The sequence below is a fragment of the Empidonax traillii genome, unplaced genomic scaffold, assembly GCF_003031625.1.
Source record: "Empidonax traillii isolate 1590-97213 ecotype Southwest subspecies unplaced genomic scaffold, ASM303162v1 scaffold348:size657943, whole genome shotgun sequence".
NCBI classification, from domain to species: domain Eukaryota; kingdom Metazoa; phylum Chordata; class Aves; order Passeriformes; family Tyrannidae; genus Empidonax; species Empidonax traillii.
Window position 1 is genome coordinate 280238 of NW_020955541.1, and position 27024 is coordinate 307261.

Genomic DNA, 27024 nt, shown 5'->3' on the forward strand with positions numbered 1-27024 from the left:
GGACTGAGACTGCACAAACCTCACATACTGACTGGAGGAAGAGAAAGCACCTGTCCTACGTTGCTTCTTGTCTCCTGCAGGCTCAGTGGGTAGCCGAGGTCTCCAGTCATGCCTGCTTTGTTGAAGCAATGGTGGCAGCTCAAATGACTCTCTTAGGAACTGAGCTTTTTGATAAGGATTTACCCTAGGAATTAGGTTGCCTTACATAACTCTCAGCTTTAACTGAAACCAGAGGAAATTAGAAAAAATACTGATGTCTGCAAGAAAGTTGAAGTTTCTGACCTAAGGATGATCTGCTACCATGAGATATTTCTTTAAAATCTCCTGAAAAACATCTTTGGAGGATTTTCTCAGGATTCTGAATACTATGGTTGGCAATACCAGTAGATAGGAGGGACGACTAGTTTGGGAGCGGGGCAGAGCGCCACTCTTACATATGTGGTCTTGATTGTGAGAGTTCTGAAGAAAAAGATGTGAAATATGGAAGTCCAAGCAGCCACCCACATACCTGGGTGGACCAGCACAGAAAACTGGTCTGCATGTCCTGCTCTGCTGGGAGAGGAATGAAAGCTGTAATCCTCCCTTGGGCCATGACACAGGAAAGGGTTGTGGGAAGATAAGGACAATACACCTACCAAAAAAGGGTATGGGAGAGTGAAAGCTCAAAGTCTCCTGGGGTGGTTATGTTCAGCTGCAAGAAAGAGATGTGGAAAGGAAAAGAAACCCGTGCTACCATTTTAAATGATCTCAGCATCATTTAAAAGGGTAGCACTAGCTTTAGGGAACCAGTTAATTTCACTCAAAAAATAGGGACACAGAGTAACAACATTTCAAAGGCTCAGATAATGCTAGGGGATTGTATATGGTGCAGTATTGAAGTGTACCAGCATTTCAGCAAATTATTTGACACTGTGGAGAGTGGAGCTTCTCCTCATGTGTACAACAGTAGCACCTGTTCTCTTACCAAAAACTCATGCCATACTTCAGCAGACTATGAGATTAAAAGGTTTGTTTAAAGTCTCGTGGCAAGTTGCAGCCTATCAAGAGGGGATTTTTTGGTTTTTGGTTGGTTGCGTGGGGTTTTGTTTGTTTGTTTGTTTTGGTTTGGTTTGTTGTTGTTGTTGGGTTGTGGTTTGTGTGTTGTGGTTTTTTTGTTGTTTGTTTGTTTTTTTTTTTTTAACTTAGGAGTTTTCTTCTTTTTATAGTAAAAGAGCAAAGTTAAGCTCTCAGGGTTTTGGGCCTACTGTGTCATGGCTGAACCCAATATCTAATCTCTAAGTTTCCTTGGACAGCCTACTTCATTCTTGTTTTCCTGGTGTAAAAATCAGGAACTGGGTAACAGAGAGCTAGTAACCTTGTTTCAGGGTGGTCATTTGGTTGCTTCTTGGATCAGGCAGCTTGAGATGCTTCAAAACAACTTAGTGTATCTTCTCCAGAGGATGCATATACATCTCATCTCTGATTTGTATGAGCTCCCTTGGCCTCTGTCCAGGAACATTCACATTTCCTGACTCATGGCAACCGTACCCTGTCTGGTTGTACTTCATTAGCAGCAGCTCAAAAATCAGAGCAATATTCTGCTGTTGCATAAGTTTTTCCAAGCAGTAAACAATAAAAGCTTTATTACATTTATCTTGGAATTCAAGATCCTGAAGAAACTGCTGCTTATTATTGTTTTCTTTAATGACAATCCAAAAAAGAATGTAAGATGCTATTCTTGAATAAATATTTTCAGGATAACTTAGTATCTTAAAAGAAAATAATTCTAAAAAAGAAGAATAAATGCTAGAGAGGCTACAATAAACCAGTAATTTTTCTTCCAGCTGAGAAACTTGGTTATGATTTTTTATTGTCATCAATTATATTTTTATATCAGAATTTACACAATAAAATGGTGAGGGCAAATTAAAAGCTACAGAAGTGGAAAATAATTAGTAGGAAAAATTACTTTTTATAGAGGTAGTAACATAACTTCTAGTACATCCTGTTCTGAATACCTGTTCTTTATTTGCATTGCAAACCTTTGTTTAAAACATTTTAAAATCAGTAGCATTATCAACTGGCTCCAAGCAACTTAGAAATTAAATGGGCCTTGACTATTACTGAGGTTCACCAAAAGAAAACTCTGTCTGACTCTAAAATCTATTTTGGAGCTACGACTGCTCCACTCCCCTGCTTGTGGCATGATGCAGCTGCTCTTTCTTTAATATTTTTGCTGACAGCTACAGCTGACAGATAACATTTCGGTTCACCCCAACATCAACTCTGTCTCAAGGCTCCTTACTTAGACTGAAAATGTTACCTTCCTTGTGGCTTTACCTGCATCACAGTGCAACTCTGTAATGATACAATTATTCCTACTGGTCACTTGTGACGGAGCAGCGGAAAAAGGGCTGCAGTTGGGTCATATGCTGCAGAGCACATCAGCCATTTCATGGTTGCTAATGGCACAGCAACAGCTCCTGTTCTTTTCCTTCATCTCTTCTCCCATGCATAAGAAAATAGGCACCTGAGTCTCCATATAGAAGTATTTTTTGTGTATGTAACTCTGCAGTATGTCAACTGATATTTTACATTTTATAGTCACCTTATATATTTGTTTTAATTGTATTTGTTACTGTGGTCAATATAGAAAAAAATTTAATCTATTTTAGTGTATAATCCCCTAGGAAACAGGTTTAGATCTCTTGGTTCATAGAAGTTTTCATGTAATAATCAATCATTTGGTAATACTGTGGTGACTGACCCATAAAAGGAACTTTTTACAAACGTGGGACTGTTTTTCTCCCAGAGAAAATAAGACCAGTTACAGTACTCCCAGTTCTGTCCCTCAACATCTGAGTCTGTTAGAAAGAAAAAGAAGCTGGAGGATTGGTTGCAAAAGTAGCCAACAGTAAGAGAGAGACACAAAGAGAAAAGTGAAAAGGAGGCATTGCTCAGTTAGCCCTTCAAAGGAATTCTCAGGAAAATTAATTATGATGTATCTGTACTTTTTTTGATTGATGGCTGAATTTAAAACAAACAAACAAAGAGTTAAATGCTTTGCTATGTTTTTCCAGGACTGCAGTGCAGCCCATTAGTTTTTGTTTGGATTAACTATTTTACTAGATTGCAAAATACGGATTTTATTTTGGGGCTCTTCCATCAAAACTTAAAGAACAGGAAGACAAGCGGGAGTTTGGAACCATGACAAAAAACAACCAAAACAACACAGAAAGGAAAAGGTTAGAATAGTTTATTGCTACAGTATAGGCATTAAAACACAGTCATCCACCTCCCAGGAAAGTATTTTGCAGAAAAAAAGTTGATTTTGTATGAAATATCTAAATATTCGTTGGATTAAGAGCAGGCACTTGGGAAGACCCAAAGCTCCATGCGAAGTCATAGAGTTGTTCTTATTCCCTGTGATCCAAAATTCATGTATTTTTATTCAAATACCCATTTTGAATCATACGTAGAATTTGAAAGTTTATTTCTGTGTAGTAAGAATTTAAAACACTACTGGGCTTTGACAGGGAATTGGGACATGTGGGGAAAAAGGCAGAGAAACCATTTTCTAATAATTTTTCTACTTCACTCAGTACCTCTGACTTCTTGTGATCTTATTGTGAGGAAAAAAGATCAGAAACAGCAAAAGAAACTGTTTCTGGAGTTCATATATTCCATTTTCATTTCTTGTTTCCCTGAAACTTTATACCAAATTTGACCCAAACCTGCTTCAGAGTACTCAATCCCATGCTTTCAGACAGTATGAATTCTTTACTAGAAGAAATTGCCTAGCATAATTTCAGCTGCAGGCTCTAATCAGACTGTTCTTCTTCCAGAAGAACAGTCAGGATGGCAGCAGGATGGTTGTGTAGGTGTAACACCAGGGGCTAAGCGAGAAAAGCACATCCTTGAGCCTTTGGAGATGATGTGCAGGTGTCTTTCTCTAGAGCCCATGGGAACTGATTTAGTGCTGGAGAGCATTGGTATTAAGCTCATATTCCCCTTTCTCTGCATAGAGAGAACCTAAGCAAGCACAAAACCATCACTGAGAAAAAAAAAATCTACCAGTACAGATAAATAATATGGTGTCACTATACTAAGAAGAAAGCAGTGAACCGAGGTTTTCAGTGAGTCAAGTGATGGTACTAGATTATGTAGCTTTTGACAGTTCAAGAAATACCTAGTGTAGGTACTATTGTATTATAATTGGTTTATTTTGCCTTCTTTGGTACAACTCTCCTTCCACAGGTTTTTCAAAGATGGCACAAACTTTGCAGTTCTGTCCTGCAGTTCAGGGCAATGGTCTGGATTCTAACACTGAGGAGTAGGATTTCATCTGTGTAACCCCTCCAAACGCTTTCTTTAATGGAAACAAGTCTGCCTTAAACAGCTTGCATTAAAACTCCATTGTAGCCAGTGGGTCAAAATTCCCAAGGACATCACTGCAGAAAAGTTTAGCAGTGTCAGATTGGTTCATCTTAAAAATGCTGTCCTGGAGCATTGCAGGCAGGAAAACATAAATTGCAGATGTTATGGGTTTTTTACATATCTTGTGAATGTTGCCAGAATAGATAATTTCAAGATAAAATAAAGAAAAAGACTTACCAAGTTTGGTTGAAATAATTATAAAGAATATTTAGAAATTTCTTGAGGCATCTCTGAGAATGTGCTGTGTATGTCGGCTCACCGATCATGATCGTGTCTTTTTTTCATGTACTGTCTGAGAAACCATGATTTCCACCAAGAATAAGATTGTGAAAGTCAAAACAGACACTATTTCTGATGTTTCAGTTACAAACAAAAATATATTACCTTTTATAATAAAACCTCTGGTTTTATTTTTAGCATTTTAAAAAAGGCTTCTTTTAGAATGCAGAAGGGAGGGAATGGATTTGTGGATAAACAGTCTTCTCAACATTAGGTACATTTTGAGTCTCTGGTTTAATTCTAGAAAGAGATCTAAGTCAACTGCTTCAGTAGCTTCCTCTTAAATTTTCTTTCTGAGTCCTTCCTAAAAGTCAAAATAAAACAGGGAAAAATGAAGGTGTTCCATTTAGATACTTTTGTGTGGTTGACACAGATTTCTCCGATCTATAAAATAACCTACAACTCTGTTAATAGAGGCATTTGAAGAATTTATCTTAGTCTGAAGTTTTGTTTTATTATTGGCAAGATATAGCTAATCAACTGGGAATTAGCAATGTATAAATGTGAGCAGATACTAAATGCCATATTAAAACACTATAAGTCAGATTTGCCAATTGATTTACAAATGCAATGTTAGGTTGGGATATATAAGAGAAGGCATACTCCAGAGCAAACTGATACAAAACAACCTAAGTCTGACATTTTTCATTAAAAATCTGGTCTTGTAGCCCAGTTGTTTACAGCTTTGCCAAACTTCGGTTGTTCAGGCTGGATGTCTGGCTGAGCCTGAATTGTTTTTGGAAGTTTCAGCTAGAATGCTTTGAGCATTTCCAAGAATGAGTTGTTTGCCCATGTGAAAACAATCCCATAACCATTTTACTGAAGAGCTTTAATGTCTCCGTGTTCCGGAGCGATCTATCATAATTCATCCAGGAAACTGCTCCATGGTTGGGAATTGACTTTTGCCATCCCTGTGAAAATTATGCCAGGCTAAGAGCCACTGGAAAGAATTTCACCAGGGATACCTGGTAGAGATTTTTAGCTAACTTTTCAGAATACCCTGTGTATGCTAAATGCTGTTGCAGTTCCTCACATCTCACCAGTTGTGGCTGGCTTAGGCATATGCCGTTTCCAGAGAGCACCTCCATGTCGCAGATACAGAGTTAAGTAATACTCTTCCCACAGCTACTTCTTCATCCGATGCTACAGCCTATGGCACAAAAAGAACTGAGAGGAAAGCTCTTGTTTTTTCTATTTCAATAATATTTTTCTCAGCAGAGCCTGTGCCACAGTGGGAAAAGATGCACGGATAGCATGATTACTCTTGCCGCCAGGGAGGAGTGCTAGCCCTTTTATGATACTTTTGTCAGGATTTCTTTGCCAGTAATAGGTATTGTCCGTCACCCTTTGCTATGGGATGGAAACACTGCCTGCGGGAAGTCAGAGAGTAATCAGCAATCACACTGGCACTTTGCCAGTGTAAATATGCTTTTATTAGGAATTTATCTGGATCTTCAGCTGACTCACATTTGGAACCAGAATTATCTCAGTTCATGTCTCTCTGTGGTCTGAGATGTGTCATTGCACTGTTTAGCATTCACCGTTGCCTGGCAGGCAAGCTGGACTTCTCTCTGGGTCCCAGTGTCCACCTCAGCTGATATTTGAGCTGTGAGCTTTGGAAGTGTTCATCTCCAATCCCTCTCTTAATGCTTCAACTCTCCAACCTCACCCATCTACATGGCACCATACTCACTTCAAAGCTGTCTTCTTAGTTCTGCCTTTTGGATTTGGAAACAGGGCAGGCTCCTAAGGCAATTTGCTCAACCTGCTTTACTCTCGCAGAAACAGCTATGGCAGCTGCTGTTCCCATATTTTGACTATGCTCACTGTTCCTTTTCTCTCTGCTGCACTCCCCCTCAGGAATTCATTCCATCTGACTGTGCCATCTGTCTTAGTGCTTCTCGCTTGCTTGCCCTCCTCTCAAAAGTCAGGGCTTTGCAGTTCTGCTGTGGTTTTGTAAAGCAACAATACAAGTTTCCACTTCTCACAGTTTTCTCCTTGTTTGAAAGCAATGTGGTAACAGCCATACGGAAAACAGTCAAAAATGTGTGGGCGACACTTTGGCTACGTCTATTTTTAGAAAATTAGACAGTGCTAGTGCTGCGTCTCTGACCCTCAGTCCAGTTGTCACCAGCTGCTCATACCTACATTATTAAACCTAAGCCTTCAAAATAGGTTGACTATGTCCAGGCTGCCAAACCCTGGCTAGGCTGGTTCCCAACCAGGGACCATTCTGGGAAGACCACTGGTTTGTCCATGATGAAGTTTTGACCAAGGACTGGCACTGTTTAATCTCCTAATGTGGACATAAGCATTATGTCATACTCATCTGAACACATCAAATGCCTGGGATCATCTGAACGAGCATATAAAATATTTCTGCATTATAAAGATATATTTTATTGTTATTGGATCAGACTTCTCTAAGATTACAGCTAGAGTGACTGCTTCCCAAGTGTATTTTGAACTTCCAACACTGCAAAATTCTAACATTGGAAAAAATTTTGTGGCACATGTTTAAACTGATTTTTATAGTTAGCTGCTTAGGCATTATTTTAGTATATCTCCTCTGCATGCACCTCTTTGCTTTCTACTGTTCTTCTGCAAATGTCTGTTTCCTTGTTCTCCTTTCATTAGATGAGTTAAAGAAAAAAAAAAAGAAAAAAAAAAAAAACCCAAACAATTATAAGAAATCTCGGGGACTGGTGTTTCCACCTGAACTATTGTAATTAATGAGCACAGCAGATGATACTTTGGTCAGATGAGTCAAAGCTAATAACACTTCATTGGGTCTTCTTAGTTCCTCATGGACAAAGAATGCTTACAGCTACAGGCACAAGTGTGCACAGGATTTCCCAAAACTATTGCCTTTTCAAAAGGCAACATGTGAGCAAGAAAAAAAAAAAGCCAGCAAAGTTTATTTTAACCATATGTGGGTTTTGAGGACTGTCTTTTATTGAACAACAGTTCAGTGAGTAACATAAAAAACTCATACAGGCAATTCTCAGCCCTGTCAGAAAAAAAAATAATTCTTGATGCATCAACAACTGAACTATAAACAGGCGACAAACCAACCAGAAACTCAAATAACCACTTTGAACCCTTGGCTTCAGCAGAATGGAGCACATAACTTTTGTGTTGTGAGGGCACTAGGCCTTGTAGGGCTTTCTACACAGTTCCATGCAGAAGTAGAGCATTGAGATTTGCAGCAGCTCCTGAGTATTTAATGCTGGCTGAACTCCTTGACCTTCCTCTCCTGTGAAAGGACACTCACTGGTGGTGCCTTAGAGCTCCAGGAGTTGTTCCTGTTATTCATGAAGCAGAAACTCAAAGGCAACTACATCCTAAAGTGATAGCATGAAGTAAAAAGAACACGCCTCTTACATAACTTTCCAACGATCCATGTACAATGCATGTTTTGTTAAAATTTGAAATTAATATATCACGATTTTAAAGCACACCAAGAGGACGTTTATCTGCCAACATGCCTGTTCAAATCCTTCTCCAAGAGCTGATGAAATCATCTAACATAAAGCAGAGCAGAGGCTGCATTCTTAACAGAACTTTGAGTGATGCATATTTTACTAACTCATCCGTGAGAAAAGGATTCTTGAACAAAATGCCTAAGTGAAAGAAGAGATAATTTTTAAAGTACGCTTATGTGGAATTTTAGTTGTGAAATGCAGCCTGAACATTGCTAATGATTGCAGATGTAAGATTATTGTGCAATTAAGAAGCAACTCAATACAGTTTTAAATTGTAGCTCTGGAAACATAATTCATGTTTCCAGTACTGTTATCTTAAGTAGTCTTTTTTGCTTTACAAAAATTTGGATACGGATTGTTCAAAAACTTTCAGTTTCAGCACTAATTCAGCCGAAAAGTTTCTGAGGAATAACTATTACATCAACAAATATAAATCTCTAAATACATGTAAGATTAAAATCCTTGCTGTTCAAGATATTCACCTTTAATTTTAGGTGCTTGAGGCATTACTGAAAGCTTAAAAATGTTATTGAAAAGAGTGCTGTGACATCTGAGCCATGGCATGCAATTTGTTCACATGCTCAGCGATAAGCAGCATGCTTTGCCCTTCTTTCAGTTCATGAGAAGAGTTGATTTTGGATTTAATTTAAGGGTGAGGCAAGTACTTTTGAGATAACGTTTTGCAGTTCCCTGCTGTTCTGTTCTTATTTTTAGGCCCATTAGTTACCGTTTTGCAAGAACAGCTTTTGCACTTGATCTGCTTAGTAATGACAACAATTTTTTTGTGGTTTAAGACTAACATAAGTCAGTTTCAGAGCACCTGCTGGGAGATACTATAATTTTTTGTGTACTACTTCTGAGGATACAGTTAGCTTTTGTTGCTGTAGGGTATGAGTTACAGTTTTGCTTCTAAAAATAGAAGTCTTTTGTATATGAATGAAACAGTTCAATAAACCATCCTGGGTGAGATAACAATATGCTTTTCATGTCAGAATTATGGTGGGATAAAGAAACCTTCTTTCAAAGGTCCCAGCCAAACCATGTCATTTAAAATAGCTGAGCATCAAGTCCTTCAGTTTTAGTTCCATGTCCTATCATAAGCAATCAGATGAAGAGAAAGAAGTTTACTAAGTTAGTTGTAAGCCACCGACTCGTTTTCCCAAGGTGAGGTTTAAGCCTTGCAACTTTTCTGTGCCAACCCCTCCAATTCAGTAAAGTGCAGTTGGGGAGCTGCACAGAATAATTAGCAGCAGCTGGGGAGTGCATTTGTGCTCTGCTCTGGACAAGAAACTAAACCAACCAGGACGCAAACCAGCAGCTGAAAGCTGCTAGCAGGGGAGGGCAAGGGCATGGCAAGGATTTGAAACTTCCCCTGAGCACTCTTCCTGCCTCCATCAATTTTCAGTTTAAGAGATTGCCCAAACCCAATGTGGTTTATCTGGTTAGCAACCATAAGTGAGTATTTCTTCCAAGGATTTCTGATGTCTCCTTCCAAGACATGTTAACTTCTGCATCCATGGACAAGGCGTTCTGCAGATCTGCTACTCAGTCTGTGAGGAACTGTCCTGTTCTGTCTGTCAGTGGAGATTGCATCAAAGCCCATGGAAAGCAGAAATAACAATCAAAAGAGAGCAAGTGCCACATAACAGGAGCATAGACTAGTTTTCTTCTAGAACTCTATGTGTTTGAAAGATTCAATGTCACCCACCTTCCTGGCTTCCTTCCCAGACACAGCCAGGACGGGAGGCAGTCAGTACTGGAGCCCTGGGGAGCCCAGATCCCTGAGCTGCATATGAGCAAGGAAAGATAAAGGCAGATACTCCCTGCCCACTGTGATATCAGATCAGAAATGATCTGATAACTCTGAGAGATTCTTGAGAACAGATATGCCTTTCACAGGAAATGAATTAAGAAACTGTACATGAAATTTTTGCCCAGGGCTCTAAATCTAGAATTAGTACCATACATTTTTTGACCTTCCTTATACTGTTTCTTACTAATATTTCAGAGGAGCACAGAAACTAGCAATCCTTATGGAGGCTCTACTATATTTAGGCCAGTTGTAATGAGGACTTAAAACCTACAGTGCTGGAGATTCTTTGGTGAAGCTATCTCTTGAATCTGATAAACAAACATGAACAAAATAATGTGCCCCATTAGCATTTTCCTCAGAATTTCTCAGGATTATTGATGTGTAAATTCAGAATCTAGTGTCAGAAAGTACGTAACTTTTCTTTTGAATATGGATCAAGTTTTCTCTTAAAAATAGCAAGGACATCTCCCCCATGTAAGAGAAAATGTTTCAGAATATCAGCCTTCTGAAAAGTCATCAGTCCCCTTTTATTCATGACCAATTTGTTTCTGAAAGAGTTCAAAGCATGTGAACTGTTTCTGTTCAAATGAAGAACTAATTTTGCGTGAGATGAAAGTATCTGGTTAAGGAGAAAACAAGACTGTTTTGACTTCTATGTGTCATGGGGACTGCTGAGATAAATCAGGAACTTGAAAAATGCATATTTTTCTGATTGAATCCTTCATCATATATCATGGTGTCATAGTTTAACCCTAGGTGGAAATTCAGCTCTACACGGCCACTTCCTCCCCTGCCACTGGTGGGATGGGGGAGAGGATCAGAAGTGCAAAAGTGAGAGAACTTGTGAGTTGAGATAAAAACAGTTTAACGGGTAAAGCACAAGCCACACATGCAAGGAAAGCAAAACCAGGAATTCATTCAACACTTCCCATCAGAAGGCCAGTTTTCAGCTAATTCCCAGAAAGTCAGGGCTCCACCATGGGGAATAGTTACTGGAGAAGACAAACACCATCACTCCAAATGCGTCCCCTTTCCTTCTTCGTTTCCCAGCTTGACACTGTATGTAGTGTATTACCCTTTGGTAGTTGGGGTCAGCTGTCCCCCTCCCAACTCCTTTTACACCTCCAGCGTCCTTGCTGGTGCAGTGGCAGGAGGAGCAGAAAAGGCCTTGACCCTGTCTGTGTACACCCTACTCAGCAATAATGAATCCATGTGTTATCAGCACTGTTTCCAGCACAAATCCAAAACACAGTCCCACACTAGGCACTGTGAAGAAAATTAACTCTACCTCATCCAAAACCAGCACAAACAGGAATGGAAACAGAGGCTAAGATGAAAGTCACTAGTGCTGTCGGAGTCAAAAGTGAAATGGTGATTCCTTAGTTGAGAGAAAAAAAGTGTAAAGAGGCATCAAGAAAGGATGTTGAATAAGAAGAGGCTAGAGAAGATGAATGGGTGGGTGCTTCTTCACAATACATGAGCAAATGTGCACATGGTAAAAACAACAACAAAAAAAAGAAATGCATGCAAAGTTATGTAGGCAAACACATATGTAAATGGGCTCTTGATTTTCACCACCCTTGATTAAAGACAGAAGCTTAGAATGCTTTCAAAAGAGTTTTTATGTAAGATATGAGAAGCCAATAATTCAGATCCTAAGCCATCCATTAACTGATGGCAATGGAGAAATGTTTTCCATTCTGTTGGATCCTTTCTTCCTGATCATCTAATGCTGAATCTTAAGAGCTGAAATTAGCATTGTTCACAAGAAAGTGGAGAGACTTGGCTGGCTAAGACAATGAACTGCTGATTCAACCAGCAAAACTGATGCTAGGTTTATGAAGCCACATTAGGTGAGAGTAATCAGAATATGACACTATTAATTGCACTAAGATATAATATTATAGTAATTTGGGGGGTATCTTCATAGTAAAATTTGCCTTCAGTGTGCTAGTACACTTTATATGAAGATGGCATGCTGGCATTTCCATAAAAAAATTCAAATAGGAGCTACAGGAAAGTGAAAATATATGTAATACCACCATGGCTATACTTTGGTCCCATTTGGGGGGGGCTCTGTTTGTGTGTATGTGTATAGGTACACATTTAGAAAGAAATATTTTTTGAAAATTATTTTTTATGTAAACATTTTGCTGCTTTTGGTGAAAGTAGATGTTTTCCAAACTCTTTTTTTTTAACCCAAGAAATCTTCTGTTCCGAAGTTAATGGGTTTTTACTTCGAGCTCACCATAAGCAATCTTTTAAACATGAAAAAAACCCCCCAATCTCCAAAACCAGACAGCTCTGTGTTTTAAAAAAGTCTTTCCTCTCATATGCACAACCCATTATATGACCAATGTAAATTCAAAACCATCATAATTCTTTTCCTTTCGCTATAACTTTTGGATACCCTCCAACATAAAATGCATCAGCACAGAAATGTTCTTGTCCTTAATTAATTTATAGCTTGGGGCAGAATACCATAAATAACACTTGAACTTCAGCTGCAAAGGTTTTGAAGCCATGGGTAAAATATTTTATAAAAATTGTAATAAAGCTGAACAGTGCTGGATGACAAGTAGAACTAATTATCAATAAATGTATGCATTTCAGTGATGGACACTTGAATGTAATATATGTTTGTTTTGTAATATATTTGGGTTCTATTGAATTTATTGCCATTCTGGGAGAGCAAAGTATTGAAGTTTTATCCCTACCCTGAAAAATTGCACTTACTAAATTGAACTGTTTGGTTGGGAATTTTGATTTGTTTTGTTTTTAAATAGCTTGAAGCAGATAAAGTATTCTGGCATATCTTGTTTTGAAGCATGCATGGTTGAAGGTTATAGAATCTGCGGGATATGCTATAGCTTTATATGGGAACACAGGACTGGAAAGGACCTAATGTGTCACCAAATCTATTGTCATAATATTGCAGGAAACAGGTTTTATAATCCCCTTCATAAACTTATCAAGTTCCACTCTGAGTGCAGTTAGGATTTTTGCTGCGGTTCCTCCAATGGGAAAATTGTTCCCAAGTCTCATTGCTCCAAGTGAGCATAGATTAAATTCTGGACAATTTGTGCTGTTGGGTTCCCTTGCCAACGTCGTCATTTAATTTAAATGGATCTCCCATCTCCCTGTTGTTTACCTCTATGATATATTTATACACAGCAACTGGATCCCTTAACAGCCTTTATTTTGACAAGCTAAACAAGCCAAGCTCTTCATTCTGTCTCCTCATATGATAGGCTCTCCTTTCCCCTGACCATCCCAGAAGTCCATCTTTGTACCTGAACCAGTCTGAGGTAATGTGCTACAAATGACAAAGTACAACAGTCTTGTATAATAGCATATTAAAAGAAACCATGGCAAGCAGAGTAATAATTTCATGCTTGCAAAGATGTGCTGTGCCAAATGTTTAAGAGGTTGAGCAGAGATTTTGAAATCTTCTAAGGGGACCTTTATTAGAAATAATGTGAGTTTTTTCCCCAAAGTTGTTGATTAAAATTGCAGTATGAAAAGTTTTAGGGTTTTAATCAAAAGCTGGGAAATCAATGAAAATTGTTATTTGGTTGAGACCTTCAGCCAACATAGTATGCAGCTGATTAGGTTTGTGACAGTAACCATTGAAGAAATGTGTCTGGTATGTTGAAAGTTTGTTTGACAATTATGACAGAGAAAATGTCTACGAACACTGTATAGTATGTAACGATCTTTCCCTGGAGAAGCCACAATTGCTTTCACACATTACCCTTAAGAAATTTCAGGGACAGGGTTTGGGGGGCTGGTTCCCTGGAGTTAGCTCTGGAGAGTGCTCCTCTTGGTGTAAGCCAATAGAAAGCAAAAGAGAATGAGGGTACAACTGACCCCACCACCTCCCAGGATCACAGAGAAAAGGATGTTTGGTCAAATCCAGTACCCCCTGGTCTCTTTTGCCATAGCTTCTCGGAAAACTTCAGGACACTCCTGACTGCCAGCTATTAAGACTGTGACAGCAATCTTTTTCTGGTTGTTTTACTCCTAGTCCTTACTGAGTTGATAGTTTAATCAAGTTTCAAGGGGAGCTTCAGACAAGAACTTTTTCCCAGTCATGCTGAGCCTGACATCCCAGTGCTTGGGGTCAGGATCACTGGAGAGTATGATGACTCTCTTAACTGTGAAGGAGAGACATTAGGGGAGCATTTGTTTTTCTACAATCCTTCTTTTCTCAGGAATAAACATGCTGATTCCCTTTTTATCTTTTCTCTGTCCTGTAGCATAAGGTAAAAGAGCTTTTGTAATATGCTGTAGGAAAAGGGAAGCACAAATTTAAGTTACTACGTGCGCATACGGAGATCAATGAAAATTAAAAACTTTTAAAATACAAGCAATTTCTTAAGCGAATCCCAACTGTGATTACAAGCAGTAAATTAGACAATTAAGGAAATACATGCCAAGGCACTGCATGGGTGGCTACTTCCTGGGGATTGGAAGCAGGAGGAATCCTCATGGAGACTAGAGAGCTGAGGGCAGTCCCAGCCCTGAGATCAGGCACTTCCCTGGAGATGAAATGAACCTGGGATGGGTTGTGGGCCCAGCTTGGTGGGGCCCATCGGCATGGCATGGTTGTGTGCCCTACTGTGCCAATCCTGAGACAGGGGCTGATGGCCCCAGAGGGGCTGATGTGTGGTCCTGGCTCCTGAGGGCACTGATAATAAATTAAATGGAACTGTAATTCTAACAAACATTTCTGATTATAACAGTCATAGTCAAATAGTTGATTTGATAGTGGAAGCTGTCATGTGTTGTCTGCCCCCACGGTGGCCTGTGGGTCATGGGAAGTAGGTGCTCCTTCATGCACCCTGAAGTGTTCTCCAGTGATGCTTGACAAAATCAGCTTCACTTTTTGTCCTATCCTGACTACCTGTGCACGACCAGATCTCCACAGTGCACAATCAGACTGTCTGCCCAGAAGGACTTACCCTTTGTTTTACCATCCCCAGTGTGGCAGCTGGGGCTTGGAGCTGCAAGGGAGCGAAAAGCAGCTTGAAGAGCTCTTTGCTTTCCCTGGATGTTTCTTCAAGGGTCCTGGGAACTGTGGCTTGTAGATCAATGGGAATATAGAGACTTTCACTGACCCCTTTAGTTAGGGTATCTTGGCAAATCTGCCAAAGAAAACTTCAGCTTTCCTTCTGCTAAGTTTGGTTTCCTGATCTGCGATGCCTTGGGGCAGAGGGGTCATGTGTATGGGAATGAGGAAAGATGAGAGGCTTTCTCCAAAACAAATCTAGAGAGAATCAATAGCTTCGTATTACTGCACTGAGAGTAACAAAATTGTTCTGTTTAGTGCATGGGATAAAACTCTCAACAACTGGCATGGAAAAAACAGCCCAAGAGGCATCTTGCTGTACAAAGGGCTGTGATGTCATTAACCTAACCTAACCTCTGTTAGGCTAAGTTGCTAGTGTGGCGAAGTCTGCAACCAAAGCTGCTTCTTTCATTGGCTTAACACGTGGTTAGGAGCATTTTGGTGCACCTGTGTGATGTCTATGAGTGAAATAACAGTTTTATTCAACTTCGCAGCAAAATCCCATGGGCTTTTCTGAACAACACAATATTGTATGATGGAGAGTATTTTAATTAGTACAGTGATGTTCATCCTGATTGTTTCTATCGCTCACCATATTTACTGTGGCATCACTTTATTAAAATGAAGAAAACATGTATAGGCATAAATATTATCTCGAGATATTTTAAAGTTTAATGAAGGAAAAGCTCTTCCACAGAGTGCAAAGCATCTACATTATCCTGCTGCTTGGTTAAACATCAGAGGACTGAAATTATTCAAGTCCTATCTGTGTTCCAGGATGTCTCTTCTTGGGAGGATTTAAGTGTAGTTGCTACACCTGTAAAATGACTCTAAAATTGTGGAGAGAAAGTACCTCTAAGGGTCTATTTTTAAACCATGTCTCCTGTGAACAAAGTTTGTGAAAATCATGAATAACACCACTTTTTTGCACTCAGACCATCAGATTTTAATCTCATTTAAACAGATGAAAATCCAGAGTAGCATCTATAAACTCTGAAGAGTGCTGGTTGACAGAAAGCTCTTCTTTGTTTCCTATTTTGTGTGAATTGCTCTAAAAATTCAGCTCTTCATTGCAACAGCATGACTAATTTTCTTTTATTAGGTCTAGATAGTTGCATATTGTCTTTTGAAAACAGTAGTCTTGATCCTTCCTCCATTCAAATTAATGAGAAAACCTTCACTGATTTTTTTTAAAGGCCAAACATTTTGTAGGGCAAAGAATTAATTTCTGTAAATCCCAGGTACCTCGTACAAATATCTTTAAGTTGCTTCTTGCAACTTGTAAATTGTCATGCCAGATGTGATTCAGAGCTTGTGGGTATAACAGTGTGCTAACCTGGTTCTCACACATGTAGGAAATGCTTTCTGCTATTCATAAATAAATAAATAGATGGATAATTGCTCAATTTTCTCCAAGAACTAGATGCTCAAGGCTGAAGTTCCCTAAATAAATTTTCTGGAAAATTAAAATATTTATCAATAAAATAACCTTCCCATAAAGCTAAGTTTTCCTTAATGTGTCTGCACCAATTTAACTTGTGATTACAGCTGGTCAAGACTTCATTACTGTTTCTATCCTTATGTTGTTCATAATGCAAGAAATCTTGTTCTTTTAATGCAGAGCAAGGAAAAAACATACACAAATACCAAGTTGGCATTTACTATTTTGCAAGACTTCACATACAGTTTGTTAAGAAACAGTGGATGAACGTGTCATACGCTGTTCTGACTGGTATTAACTGACACCGTAGTAGTCCTGCTTTACTCCTTAAATGGTAGTGTTCCTTGTATTGCTTTATTATTATTATTAGGAGAACTATATAAACTATTTAAATAATGGTCAGTTTGTAGAGTTGAACAGAATTGTTACTGTTTCCTTTCAAAAGATCACAGCTTCCCAGAACATTGTGTTCTCCTTGCCAAGGAAAGACCTCCATGGTCTCACAGCCCTCAGAGTCTCTGTGGCACCACCACTCCTGCCACTGAGCCTACCTGGACACATTTCCATGCCAGCTGTCTCTGCAATGCACTTGACCTACAAAACTTTGTTTATACCGTAACCATACTGCCCTGTCATGAAGGTCAGGGGAGAGCTCCGGGGATCCACAATGTGGAATAAAATTCTGTTCGTTTATACAAACTAATCAAATGCGTCAACGAGCTTTTATCAACATGAGAACCTGCCTCCTTCCAGTGTTATGGCTCCGTTCCCCATATGCCCTGCAACATCCCCAGCTTTCCAGGAGCAAAGCTCCTAGTTCCCTGCATGTCTGCCATACCTCCATGGGATTTGGAGTTGTCACCATGTCCCCAGCCTTCCTCTGCTTTGTGGGCTGTGAAAGAAACTGGCCTGTAGCTCTTGCCACGCTGCGGGTTTTCCAGCTTGCTCAGCCAAGGGAGTCTCACATTCCCCCTGAGCAGGTAGAACTCTACAGACTGCCTTGCAGGGTCACTGATACATGGGCCAAGCAGGACACATTTCTTCTCTGCTGTCATTTTGCCATGTCATTGCACTGCATTGCACGTATTCTGCAGAACTGCTCTCAGTGAGGAACCCAGCACATTCCGTACCAGCTTTTTGCTCCCCTCATTATGGCTCCTTTTCCTGGGATGGAGGGGTTTACTTGGTGTTGATTGCTAGATTTAAGCACAAAGCGGAGGCTTGTGGTACCAGCTCTTTGGAGGCAATGGGAGCACAAGGTTTTACCACCTGGTTGGTATCATACACGCAAACATATTGCCTAGCGTGCTCTGGATTCTTCAGGCCACTGTGCCGTGTCATGGCTTTGGAAACACATGGATAAAGCCAGTGGGAGTTTCTAAATTAAAAAATATAAGTATTTTCAAGTCACTTTAAGTCCAGAAGTCTGTGTTTTCTAGCTGGCCTGTTGTCTGGCTGGCAGAGCAAACAGAACATGCTGCTTCTCTCTTTGTTCCTGGCATGCAGCCCCTGAGCCTTATCTTTTCTCTAGGGAGCAGCAGGGACCCCAGTCAGCCTCAGGTGGGAGCAGCAGAGCGATGGCACAGGGACACCTCTACCCTCGACTCTCTCCTCCCCCCTCCGGACCTAGATTCTAGCGAAGCCCCTGCCCTGGGAGCATCCTTCCACACAGGTATTACTGCACACCACGAGCTGTTCTGCTGACAGACAGGAGCTTCCAGGAGCCAGGCTGCTGACTAACTGACATTCAGGAGATGCTGTTGCAATAGCATGGCTGGAAAGCAACGCTTGAACTTCCTGCAGATGTCAGCTCCAGGAGGGGACCAAAATGACTTACATCATCTCTTGTCTTTCAAAGGCTCATCTGAACTGCAGAGCTGTCAAAGCCCTTGGGGACTGTTGAGGATTCCCAAGGACATCCTCAATGCACATTATTTTCACTGAAATTTTTTAGCATGATGAGTTAAAAATAAGCATCCTGAGCTAACAACTTAGTGCAACGAGGAACTCTTCAGCAGGCACTGTGGGCTTCTATGATCATACTGGGTGTCTCACAATATTCGTATTAGATTTTCCCTGTCTTCTAAAAGCCCCATTGCTAATATCACATTGGTTATACTTTATTTCCAGTTTTAAAATGCCTCACAGTTCTGGAACATATTTTGAAATTGCATACCCAGCTCAAAAATTGGAAGGCAAACGCTAACTGATTTTAGAAAAATTTCACAACTATAAACCCAATATTTTAAAGGGTCTGACTCATTTGGAAAGCTCAGTATTGTCTGTATTAATTATGGCTCCAGAAGATCTATCTCAGCAGTCAGAAAGCAACTCCATTTGTAGTCAAGGATTGCAAACACAGTCTTCCTGGAACTGAAGGTTGTACATTGTGCAATTTTTATGGCTTGGATAGCTTTTCTATTTTTAGTTGGTTGAAACCTGCAGTACATCATATAATCCTCCTTAAATTGTCATTCATAATGCTAATTGCCATTAACTTGGCCTAAGTTATTTGCTTTCTTAAATTTGTATAGTTACTGTTTCACCTAACAATATTACACAGACAAAACTGTATTTTTCTCTGATACAACATTAATGTGAGTACAAACTACTAATGGTGTTTTTCTACTTATGGAACTTAAAAAAAAAAAATTAAAATCCCCACAGTTTTTTCTTTTTTTCTTTTAAAAATATGCACGTGCTATGAAGTCCAATAACTGTTCCATTGCTTCAGCAAACCATTTATTTAATATTTGCCTTTATAGATGTTTGGAAAATTTCTCTGAGGTTTGAGAAAATCTAATAAAATTTTACTTTTCAGCTTTTTTGAAGATAGAATGAGAAGAAAAATTCTGGTCTTTTCCTTTCTAGAAATGCATCTACAAGGTATAAGAGATCAGTCAATAACAAGTATTTGCATAGAACTCTCCAGCCTTGTTCTTGCTTACTTAAATAGAGATAATGTCATGTATTTGGCTACCTGCAGAAATGGTTTGCACAACATTGCGTCATTCCCTGGCTGAGCAGAGGCCAGGGGAGCTAAGCCTGCTGCTGGCACACCAGTTCATGACTTTTGTATTATAATGCTAAGTGTTGTTGTCAACATTCTTATTTTCTAGGCTTTCCTATCTCTTTAAGTATAATCCTTTGTCTTTGACACATATGCTTATTTTGACAAGTCCAAGGTTTGTCGATTCCTTGGTGTTTGCTGCTTCCACAGGGTGAATTCTAGTGCCTGGAAGTCCAGTGCTACAGCCAAGCCATCCTACAACAATGGCATATGCTGCCAAACATTTTTCCATGCAAGATTTTGGTTTTTCTTGGTTGCAAAAATTAATAACAGCAGCAGTAAGTACAATTAGAATAAAGATTTTTTTTTTTTTTTTTCAAATATTACAGCTACCTTAGGTCAAGCATGTGGCATTCTCCTAGCTGTAGAGAGTTTCTCTAAACATGGCCATTTCATAGCAGGGGGTTTTTGCAGTCCTAGAATTGACTCACAAACTGTTGGCTGATTTTTTTTTTATTTTTATATATGTAGGCTTTTTTGGCATGCAGTCAATGATGTTGTGCAGGATGAATTGAAAAGATTTAGTAGAACACCAGATTCAATTAAATGAGTTACACAACTTATTATGGAGGCATATATATTGCTCAGATCACATTCTTAATTAATAAAAGTAAGGAAATATTTATTCAACAAGAGGACTTGGTTGTGACTTTACTGAAAGCCTTGGGAAGTATTTTCTGTATTTCAGTGGAGGCTCAGGCGGTTAGTTTGAGCTTGCTTTTTCAGGTCAGCTGTGCTTACCAATTGGCTACTGGATGCTCTGGAGAGATGCCCTTTAATTTTCAGCTGGACAGGTCTAAAACTCTTTTACCTCTGAAATTCCTGCAGTCTGCATGTCGACAAAAGCAGATAAGGAAAATCTCTGTTCTGTGTGCTGTGCAGTGAATACTAAGAAAGCAGTGGTACTGAAAGCTCACTTAAACACTTTCACTTGGGTTAGAAACCTGAGTGAGGTTTATTCTCACTAGGATTGAGACAGTAAGTGAAATGGGAAATGAACACACGAGAATACTCTCTGTTACATCTTATTTCTTAAGATAACTGTATATACACATACTTATATATACGTAGATATATATGTAATGAGGTGAATTTGCTTCCTCAGAGGAGGAAAACTGGCTAGTCTTCCTTTTCCCAAACCACAGCTTGGTCCAGCTTGGTGCGAGTGGAGCCAAGATATGACAGAACTGCCAGCAGCAACCACACCAGGTCCTTGCCAAGGTCGGAGTCCACCACACATGCACAGGAGAAGCAGCCCAAAGTAATTTCTCAGTCACCTAAACTTCCTTGAAGGCAGATGAAAAATATTTAAGGAAATAAATAAGGAATGCTGAGACATTACATCAGCTGAGTCAGACTGTTTTTAGCTAAATAAAGAAAAACAGTAATGTCTTTATGTTGCTTTCTTACCTGCTTTCTTAACTGATTTACCAATCATATACAATCTCTATCTTTTAAATTTGTATTCCAAGACTCAATCATAGAATCATAGAATCAGATGGGTTGGAAAGGACCTCTGAGATCATCAAGTCCAACCCTTGATCCACTACCACCACAGTTACTAGACCATGGCACTGAGTGCCACATCCAGTCTCTTCCTAAACACCTCCAGGGATGGAGAATCCACCACATCCCTGGGCAGCCCATTCCAATGCCTGATTACCTCTCTGTAAAGAATTTCTTCCTAACATCTAACCTAAACCTCCCCTGGCAGAGCTTGAGACCATGCCCTCTTATCTTAAATGCCTTAATATTTAGAGACAGACACCAATTCCCTTCAGCAACACTGAGATCCATATTGCTTTTCTGTCATACACCTCCACGTACAAAATAGGAACTTGAAAATTTTATGATTAATTTTTTCAAATTTACCTTAATTATTAAAAATTATTCTCTAGTTTCACTTGCTTCAACTAAAAGAAAGCTAACATAGATCCATTTCTTACTGATGTTTCTTAAATTATTTGTTTTGTACAATTATTACCAGATTCCCCCCACTCTTCGCTCCAAGAAACAGAGTTCGGGATGAGGAGTTGTGACTGGAGAGTCAAATGAGCTCATTTCCCAGTTAGGGAGCTCAGTGAGGGTGAGTTTTTGACTCTTCAGTACTGGGTTCTCTGCCCCTCTCAGCCAGAAATGTGCCTGCAAGCAGAGGTCTGTGTACTGATGCTTTGTAGAAAATCCATCCCAAGCCATTTGAGTTTGTGACTTCACTAACACAAATTTGGCAGGGTGGGTTATAGCAGGGACTGTGAGGGGTGGATACAGTCCCACATCCTCTGTCATGTCCTAACATTTGCCATCAAGTGTTTCACTGTGGCAGATGCTGATAACGAGGTGCTAAATACCTGCTATTGCCTCCCATTTCTGGATCCATTTCTGGATCCAGGCCAGTTTATCAGTCAGCTCACTGATGTGCCTATATTAAGGGCACAGCCTCTCCAGAGAGGGCAGTAATGCAGTGGTGTCCTCTCCCAGGGAGGCTGGAGCAACACCATCCTGTACCCAGCATCTTTTTCTATGGAATGAAAATCAGGGGATGCTTTCCCTGATAGACAGGAGCCATGGTGAGCTTTAGCAGTGGTCACTGGAGCTGCATAACCGAGGATGAGGACAGGCGTGAAGCCTTAACTTCGCCCCAGAGAGCTCAGGCTCCATTTCAAAGACACTGCAGATTATAGGTGAAACCTAAACTCCTTAGTCACACAAGTGAAATACTTAAAGCTGAACAGTGTGAATTTATGCCAGTGCAGATGATTTTAACTTCATGTAGGCTTGTAAAACACCCACTCAACTTATAGTAGCTCTTTTTAACATCTTTCCATGACTCTGGACTAAAATTACTTTCTAAGAAAAGCAGCTAAGGAAGTTTTATTCTATCCTGGTGGAAAAAAAAGAAACTTCAACCATTTCTTTAAAGTTAAGAAAGGTAGGGTATTTGGCTAGTTGCAACAAGACAAACACAATTCACTTAGAATTTATCCCTGTTGACATTTGATTTTAAGAAGTGACAGACATTAAAGAAACTTGAATCTGGCAGCAGGACATTTTAATAATGTTAATGAAAGACCAAGCCCATGCAGAGATATTTATTTGCTTCTTCCTTCTCTCTTCCTTCCCTCCTCAAAGTAACTATGCTGTATTTTCAGCTTAGCCTGAATTTTTGCTCTGAATTAAAAAGCCAGGTGAAGATTTGAGCAGATTAACAGTGACAGGCTGTTCAAAAAAAGATCAAAACCAGCTCAACCTGTACCTGCAGGATAACTCTTTAACTTCATTCTTTTCAAGCAAAGAAATTGCTGTCCAGGGATTTTGAAACCATGACATTAGAAGAGGCATGTAAATATGGTTTGTATAAATGAAAGCTATTAAAGTGGCTGAGGCCATTTTCAATGCCCAGGTGAGGTATCTGCAGGTTTTTGTGCTGCTCCCTGCCAGCATGAAGGCAGTGGTATTATTTAAATCAGCTAGGCTGACATTTATTTCTTTACTTTCTTTGCCACAAGTTCTGAAGTCAGTGGAAAGCCTGCAGGATTATTGGGAAATAATGACAGTCACTGGGCTGGCACTGCCAGGAATGAAGTAAGACTCTCCTTTTACCTCTTTGCAAATAGTAATGACAAGTGAAGGCCAGAGCTTTGAATAATGCAAGGACCACTCTGGAGCTTCACAGTGCTAGTCTTCTTATCAGTGACATGAAGCAGAAGAGCTCAAAGTTTGTGCCACCAAGCCCAGCAAAGCCAGGATAAGACTGGTGTGAAGTAGGGATGTTGTGCAACCTCTGTGCTTCAGCTGCCCTGTCTCTTCCTGACTCCTGCTGAACTCTATCTCAAACCATGTTTCAGCAGCAAATTAAAAGTATGCCACTGGAATAAGTAATAGACTTCTGCATGCCTTGACCTAACTTGAAAAATTTGGTTCCTCTTCTGTTTTCCCACCACCCTCCGCTTATTTTCTCTCTCCAGACTGTGTATTTATGGTGAGTTGCACTTTCCCTTCGCATGGCTGATTAGTTTTCCATTTCCTTTGTTTGTAAAGGAGCAGGCTGTGGAAAGGAAAGGCTGCAAATTAAACAGTGATGGGCATGAGCACAGATACTGGAAGGGGAATGTCTCTACTCAAACTAGACTGTTCGAGTGGTCCCTGGCACACTTTTGGCCAGACCACTTAACACCCTCCTGAACCATTTAAGAACATGTTTTAGGAGTTAGCATGGGCTAGGAGCAATTCCCAGTGGGCAGTGTGGATGCAGCCAGCACGTTATGGATGCTAAGAGGGCTTAAGAGCCTGAAGGATTTTCCAGGACAGCTGGCCTCACAGTCAGAGACCAGTCCTGGACATGGTTAATCTGCAGTATACATGTAGCCAAATATTTTTTTTTTTTTTTCCTAATGGGAAAAATACTACCCACCAAAACTGATAGTGAAACTCAAGGGCAGGCTTGGGATCAGAGACTATTTTTATCTCCTTGTTTTGAAGCCAGTTAAACTTCACAGAGGAGGAACCTTTTGGGAGGTGGAAGGCAGCGCGGTTGAATCACGGGGGTTAAATTCACATTGCACCAGAAGACCAGGCATTCATGTGCAAGCTGGTAGTCTCTGTCTATCAACAACTGAAACGTCCTACAAAGGGGTCACTGAGAGAGATTTGGAACTTGCTCCCTGCTTTGGTTTTCAGCTGAAATTTGAGATGCTGCAGATGGTTTTTTTACACTGTTGTCTCTTGGAGACAACATTTATAGAAGATACAGGTCCTCTGTTGATTTTATTTTTTTCTTTTTGCTGTAAAATCTGTAAGGGTATCCGCACTGTGGTGATTTTTTGCATTTTTATAAAACAAAATAAAGATAAATTAGTCACATATAAAATGTAGCTATAGTTGTTGGCTGGTTTCAGCAAAATCAGCTGTGCAAATCATGGCTACTGAAAAAAACATGGGATTCATAATCCACATCAGGTCAGCAAGAGACAGCTTGCCTCGACCCAAAGCTTGAAGTTTGCTTTTGGGACATTCATCTTTTTGTCTTATCTCACACTTGCTAAAATCTGAGTTAATTTTGAAATAAAAATTAATTTTAAAGTGAAAAGTTAAAACTTATTTTGTAAAAAGCTAAGGATTTCCCCATTTCCTAATTGTACTCCCTATTTGCCCCATGGTTTATTCCTAGGTTAAAGAAGGTTTGCATGGACCATGGAATGACTTTAGTTTCCATGCAGTGTTCCCTCAGTGATATATCAGTTTTAGGTATTTCGATTGGTCATAGTAAGGATAGGGATGAGGGACTGGGAGTCAAGACCTGTGATGATTATCAGCATGCTCCTGTCTGTTGCTGCTTTCAGAAGTTTCCTTCCATCTTGGCAGGAGTGCATTGTTATAGGAGCAGTGGTCTTTAGAAACTACTTACCAGAGACATAGCGTGGTTCCTATGTCCACAGTATATCTGATCATGGAGGTTATCAGCTTGGTTCTATGCTGTCAACAAAAAGAAATTACTAACACCAAAGATTTCCCATCTGCAGGAGTGAAAAATCTTTGGTAGGCTAGCTAATCTGCATCACCTCTCCTACCAGGCACATTCTGGCTGTCAGGTGACAGAACAAATGTTTGCTGGGTTTGGACTGGAACTAATGGTGACATTGCTAGTGTTATCTTCATGTGGAGCTTGATTTGAAATGTGATAACTCCAAAGACAGAAAGCTGTAAAACAATATGAGAAGACTCATGAGAAGGCACAGTGCTCAATCCAGCCCTCAAAGAGCATCTGTCTCAAGACAGGCTCCATCAGCTATGTGCAAGGCCCAAGAAAGAAGGGGCATTTCTTTCCTCCAAAGATTCATGCTCTTCCTTCAAACCAGAAGTAGTCCTGGGCACAGGAATATAGGGCTGAGAAGAGGGATGAGTAGTCCATGTCTCCCAGCTCCGCTGAAACGCTAGAGAGGCTGCACTGTGAGCAGTTAGCACTGTTGCCACCTACCTTGCTCCTGGCTAGTCCCTTTCTCCCCCATGGCCACTCCAGAGAATAAATTTCTAAGCCCTCATCAGACCTAGTGACATGTTTGTCTAGTGTTGTCAGCTACTTGAGCTGTCTCTTCTCTATGACTCCTATTTGTACTTTCTGGCAGCTGGGAAGCACAGTAATCAAAACATGGGTAGAGTCATATATAAAAGTTTATTTTTTTGACTCAATGATGATCTAATAGCTTATCATTCCTCATGCCTCATGCATGCAAGATGTTTTTCCAGATGAAGCCTGGGAAACATGAATCTTTGTGAAACAACTCTATGTTACTCCTCAGTTGGTCAGCCTGCATTACTCAAGAAAAAGTATTCCAGATGAAACCGCAAGTTTTCCTGAAAATGACAAAATTAATGGAATTATACCAGCAAAAACTCTGTTCTTTGTAAATCTGTGCCATAATTTAGCCAGAGAATTTATCTTGGAATTAAGAAAATGGTGTTAAAGTGGTATAAATCTACCTTAGTGATGGCTGGGTTTCCTCTTTAGTTTTGTGAAATCCTTTCCTGCTTTTACACAGATTATACTTATTCATAAAGACACCTGGATATGGAATTTTCACAAATCTATTTCTTTTCTTCTTGACACTATATTTATGCTTATTCCTCTCATTTCTTTTTTCAAGCAAAGGAACTATTGTTGATATAGTCCTTGGTGAATATAGTCCACATGCTATTATGCTCCAGTGTTATAAGAATCAATTTTAGAAACCATAAAATAAATACTTGATAAAGCAAAAAGGCTTTGCCGATTCTCATGCTGTACCTCAACAAGTGTGTCTGCTATAAGTGCTGCTTTTCTACGCTACCTGCAAACAGCAAACCTCGCTGTTGCAGCAGTGTCAATAGCATGAAACAAACATTTCTTCAGTGCAGGAGGCTCAGCACGTGTGCTGGGGTGTTGCTCCTCCTAACACCTGTATGGCAAATCCTTCCATGGGCAGCAAACAGACCAGGTAAAAGGATGAAAGCAGCAGTGGTGTTATGTAGCTAGACAAGTCCTCTCCTAGTCTGCACAGGAGTTACAGCTCTGTGGCTCAGTTATTCAAGTTGTTTACTGAGTAGAGAATTGTCCCGATTCAAAAAGTATCTATTCCCTCCGCGCCAATAGTCCAGCAAGGGCAAGCAGAGAACACGTGCTCTCACAAAAACACACTGGCAATGTGTAATACTGTCAGAAGAACAAAGACCTTTTGTTGTTTGCTCAAATCAAGTCATGATGCTTGCGGGACAAGAGACTGGGGGAGGGTTAGACAGCACAACGGATTAGTACTCTAGGCATGAATATTTAGAAAGTCAGGAAACTCCAGAATTGCACAGGGTAGGTATTTGTTCAAGTCTTCATTGTATTAGTCATCTGGTTTATCACTCTCCTCTGACCGGCATAACTGAAACAAACACTGGACTCATCTGCAAAAGCAAAACCAAGAATAA

The 27024-nt window shown here is 39.9% G+C and overlaps 1 protein-coding gene across 3 annotated transcripts in view; it reads left to right on the plus strand.

The window, feature by feature from the left end:
- FILIP1 (filamin A interacting protein 1) overlaps positions 1-27024 on the plus strand; it is a 102952-nt gene that overhangs the window by 9806 nt on the left and 66122 nt on the right. For 2 of the 3 annotated variants that reach the window (XM_027892381.1, XM_027892383.1), the window contains exon 2: positions 18037-18177. The exons of the other annotated variant lie outside the window; for it this stretch is intronic. The gene's annotated coding sequence lies outside the window, so the exon portion shown is untranslated. The remainder of the gene's footprint in view (positions 1-18036; positions 18178-27024) is intronic. 3 annotated transcript variants of the gene reach the window in all.